Consider the following 5,323-nt stretch of genomic DNA (forward strand, 5'->3'; position numbering starts at 1 on the left):
CAATGTTGCTTTCTTTCCTTTGAAGTTTCAAAGTGAATCTACCGCAGTGCTAAATAGCACAGCACTGGAAAGCAGACTGGGTAGAAATACACAACAGTACAAAACAACTCAAGGCATAGTCAATTTCAATAACTAAATAATTGAAGCTGCATCTTGAATCCATACTGATTCTGTAACATCACATCAACTGTGTCACTCTCCAGTGATTCTGAGTTAAAGAAGCCCCGTACAGGAAACTGTGATGATTGTCCCTTTAAGGGCAACATAGCAGAAAGAAGGTCACCTGGCTTGAGGGGCCAGTTGGGACTGAGAATGGGTAATCACCCCAGGGGAATGGAGTCCTCTCTTAGGCAGAAGACAGCCTGATGACACATAGGAGACATGTAGGGACTGAGGTAGCTGTGGGGCTGCCGGACTCTGTACAGTTTCCCCTTATTAATAAAGAAGTTTTTCCTTATAAATAAATGCTCTTTGCATTCCTGATGTGAGTGCGCATCATTGCAGCATTTCTCCTGGCAAATGGATGAATACCACACAGTTCAAAGTTGGGTGTTTTCAGCATTAAGGATTTGAAGGCATTCTAACAGAGAACATCCATATTTTGTGGAATTACTGGAAGTTTCCACATAGAAGACGCAGGTCCATTAAACAATATATTAAACATTAAACAATGGCCAAAAAAATTACTGCAGTGAGTTCTTTGACACATGGCTTTTATCAGCTAGAAAGTGCCCTTTGGCCTTAGGGTTCTTAGACTGAAGAGAACAACAAAGCACTCAATGATACTAAAAATGAAGAGTGTTTCCTTTCACTTTCACCGTGCAGTTGCTGAATTTTTACATATAGATGCCTGTTTAGGTAATCTACTCAGAGCACAAATATTTAAAAAATGCAAAGTACATCTCTTGCAATTTGCAAAAACACGAGTTTTGCCATCCACTGCCTGCAGCTCATCACCATGACAATAGCTGACTGTTGATGGAGCTGTGAGTGAGAAAGCTTTTCCAGTAATAATAGAACGAAACAGGGAAAATACTGAAAAGATTCAGCAGGCCAGGCAACACCTGTGGAGGGTCAATGACCCTTTGATGGAACCAGATGTTGTTACAGATGAGCAGCTTAACAAGATGGACAGAGAAAGGGACATTGTGTTCTGTAAAAATACCATGACAAAAGGGCCGTCATATTGCTTCCCCATGCAAGTATGAAATTTATGACATAAAAATGCATAGAATGATAAATAATTCATCTAAACCTCAGCACCAGCCCACCCCCAGCATTCACCCTACTTAATAAAACCTCAAAAATGATCCTCCAACAGCTTTCTTCTTTTTCCTCCAGCACCAAGCTGATTATTTGGCAGAGATGGAGAGTGGTGGGGTTTTGGTGCAGAATGCTTATGAAACATACAGGGTATACTTACGTCTTAGAAGTTTGAAGATCTACAGGGCTATGGCCAAGGTCTGAAAAATGTTTTATCTTTTAGATGGCAGACATTTGAAGGGTTGATTGGCCATCTACTCTGCCAGTATTCTCTATAAATCTTTGGTCACTCTCTGCAAATCATCCAATTAGATCCTCAGAAGGACCATTCGTTTAAGTCAGACATCAGAACCATGTTGCCAACGACATACAAGATGAGGATGTAGCTTCTTGACCATGTGAAGATTGGCTCATCAGATTTCCTATTGGCTCCTAGAAGTTTCACAAGTCTGACTATTGTTCTGGCTACCTCCGATTTGAAATTAACCTCAGAGCAATGACAATATCACTGAAAATCATATGACACTACTTCACTGAATCTGTGCCAACATTGTAAACAGATGAACTAATCCCATTGCTCATGATGGAATCCTGCAATGGGGAAGAATGTCATTTAATTTGCCTGGATAACAGCAGTAACTGCACTTCTATGCTTTGATTTATTAATTGGACAAACTCAGGGGTGTGCAATTTGGCAGAATAATATCACAGTCCAATCTTAAGCCATGCTAATTCTGTTGGTGGGAATTAAATTTCTATGAATGCTTTGAGACATTGCTGAGTCACTTGATAAGCTGCAATACAATTTTCCATCTCTCCTTCCTTCCATTCTTGCTTACTCCTTCCTTTCCTCCTTCCCATTCCCTTTCTCCCTTCAGTCCTCTCTGTCTCCCTATAATTCTTCCTCGATTTCTCTTTCTCTCTTTCATGTTCCTCCCTCTCTCTCCTTCAATCTTCCTCCCTCTCTTCATTCGTTCTCTCACTTCAATCCAACATTGTCAATCAGCTATTCCCACATGCAACCCACTATGATTTGTAGACACTGTGTGGTGACACAAGCCTTCGACTGGTGATCATAGATTCCCAAGCTACATGATTTAGTTGCCAACAAATACCAGAGTTATTTTGTCCACATCAGTCATTTCACCCAGGATCTACATTTAAGACACGTTCCAACAATTTGGGAAAATGTGAAGTTATGCACTTTGGTAGAAAGAATAGAGGCAGAGGTTATTTTCTAAATGGGGAAAGGCTTCGGAAATCTGAAGCACAAAGGGACTTGGGAGTTCTGGTTCAGGGCTCTCTTAAGTTAACATGCAGGTTCGGTTCACAGTTAGGAAGGCAAATTCAATGTTAGCATTCATTTCTAGAGGGCTGGTATATAAGAGCAAGGGTATAGTGCTGAGACTGTATAAAGCTCTGGTCAGACCCCATTTGAAACATTGTGAGCATTTTTGGGCCCCATACCTGAGGAAGATGTGCTGGCCTTGGCGGGGGTCCAGATGAGATTCACAAGAATGATCCCAGGAATGAGAGGTTTGTCATATGAGGAGCAGTTGAGGGGCCTGGGTCTATACTTGATGGAGTTTAGAAGGATGGGGGGGTCTAATTGACATTTACAGGGTGCTGAGAGGCCTAGATAGAATGGATGTGGTGAATCTGTGGAACTCATTGCCACAGAGGGCTGTGGAGGCCAGGTCATTGAGACAGAGATAGATAGGTTCTTGATCAATAGAGGGATCAAGGGTTACAGGGAGAAGACAGGAGAATGGGGATGAGAATCATATCAGCCATGATTGAATGACAGAGCAGACTCAATGGACCAAATGGCCAAATTCTGCTCCTATATCTTATGGTCTTTATGGTCTAAACATTCCTGGACTCAAGTGTCGACTTGGTGTTGCTGCCCTGCTTTGCAAAGTAGGCTGTTATATAACAGCACATTTGGGGCAGAACAATTGCTAACAACATCTGATGGAATTGCTGCCTCCTGTTGAAATAATGGCAACTGGCAGTCCACTTTGGATGCGTGCACAGTTGATGATCTGCAGTGTAGATTCATAGCAAGATTGGAGACATGTGTATATCTGATAGTGAAAACTTTGAGAACTAGAAGTTTTTTGATTCCCTGGAAATGATCATTTCATTGAGATGACAATTCAGGCAACAGAACCAAATCTATTCCAGGTACACCATGCAGTCTGCGGTACACACACACACCGGACAAGTGCAAACTGTATTGCTTGCCATTTCCCATCCTATCTCCCACCATAACTTTGGTCAAAGATTAGGTAAACCCTATAGAATTGCTCCCTTTTCAGTCTCCATACTATCTTAGATCATTGGCTTCCTCCATTGGTTTGAATCACAGCATATTCCTTCTTCCAGTTTGATCCCATTTTTCTAGATTACTAACCTTCCCAACTTGATTGACAACATCCTAATACTCAGCAGAATGATCTCCTTGATTCATTTGACACTGTGTAACTCAGGGCCCAAAAATTTTATTAAATTCCACATTAAAGATCACAGAAAAAATTCAATGTTGTGGGCATATAAACATGGATTAATGGTGGAAAACAATGGCTGGGTAAACAGTGGAAGGGTAATGTTGGAGTGTAGGTGGGGAGGGGGAGGTAGGGTGTTGAGTGTCCCAGGACTCAGCATTGGGATTCCTGTTGAGACAAGAACCAAATGTTTTTGGCAGAGGCAGCAGTCCCACATTTACATGGCATCCAAAGCAGCCAAGAATTGCGGCTGTCTGCTGGATTTGGGTTGGATATGCAACATTCGGGTAAACCAACCTGTTGTGCCAAACTATGGATAAGAAGGAATTTGACCCAGGAGTGGCAAGCTGCACGGCTGCTGAAGACTGTCACCTGTATTGACCTCACCATGATGTCTGGTGATAATACATCTTCAAATGTCCAGAGGGGATGCTACAAAGCCAAGTTCCCAATCAGAAATGATCTGCTGAAGAGTCTGAACATGGACGATAAAGATATTACTACTGATGCAGTCAGTTTTTATCCATCTCAGGTGTCTGATGCAGTACAAATATTGCAAAATATAGAGTGAAATATCCCTGTTGCCTCAGTGGCAATTGGTTTTCCTGTTGGGCAGACACCACTAACGATATGTTTGTAGGAGTTAAAATTGGCTCTTGAAGAAGATGCGAGTGAAATTGATACTACAATTAACAGGGTGAAAGGCCAGTGGGAAGAGCTGTATAAAGAGAATCAACAATGTCAGGATGTCTTCGGAGTAACCCACATAAAGACCATATTAGGAAAAGGATGAGTGGGGTCATTGACACACATTTATAAATTGAAAGATGTGTTGGTTAGGTGGATTAGCAATATTAAATTGCCCTTTTGTGTCAGGGGGACATGCTAGGGTAAATGCATGGGGTTATAGGGATAGGGCCTGAGTGGGATTGTGGTTGGTGTGGATTCCATGGGCCGAATGGCCTCCTTTTCAACTGGAGGATTCTATGATTCTATGGGTGCTAGTCTCGTTGTCACGATGGCATGTTCTGATTCCATTAGAGTCTCTACAGGAAAAGAAAGGGTGAATGCAGCATTTTCTTTTGCCCTAATGATAGTGTGGGCCATCAGAGACTATTATGGTAAGATCAGTTACAAGGTTTAAACCAGCAGGTGGTATTCACATTGTCACCAATCAAAGAAGACTAGGCAACAACTGGCTAAAGCCAGAATTGTTCTGACTGGGTGCTAGCACTTCCATTTCTGACATTGAAAGACATGTCTATCATCACTTGACAAAAAGCTACATGGCAGCTTATGAATTGCCAATGGTTTAAAAGAGCATTAATAAACTGTCAGCCAAGGAGGCTTGTACTCGTTAGAGTTTAGAAGAATGAGGGGAGATCTCATTGAGACGTATAAGATGATGAATGGGATGGATAGGGTAGAGGTGGAGAGACTCTTCCCGCTCAAAAAAGACAGTAGGACTAGGGGGCACAGCCTCAAGATAAAGGGGAGGCGGTTTAGAACGGAGTTGAGGAGGAACTTCTTCACTCAAAGGGTGGTGAATCTCT

General features: G+C 42.1%; 1 pseudogene; it reads left to right on the plus strand.

Moving 5' to 3' along the window:
* Window positions 1-3,991: 3,991 nt before the first annotated feature.
* Window positions 3,992-5,086, plus strand: LOC145351474 (deoxyribose-phosphate aldolase-like; annotated as a pseudogene).
* Window positions 5,087-5,323: the final 237 nt, after the last annotated feature.

Source organism: Carcharhinus amblyrhynchos, chromosome 13 (assembly GCF_965287045.1).
Source record: "Carcharhinus amblyrhynchos chromosome 13, sCarAmb.v2.hapA, whole genome shotgun sequence".
Classification (NCBI taxonomy): Eukaryota; Metazoa; Chordata; class Chondrichthyes; order Carcharhiniformes; family Carcharhinidae; genus Carcharhinus; species Carcharhinus amblyrhynchos.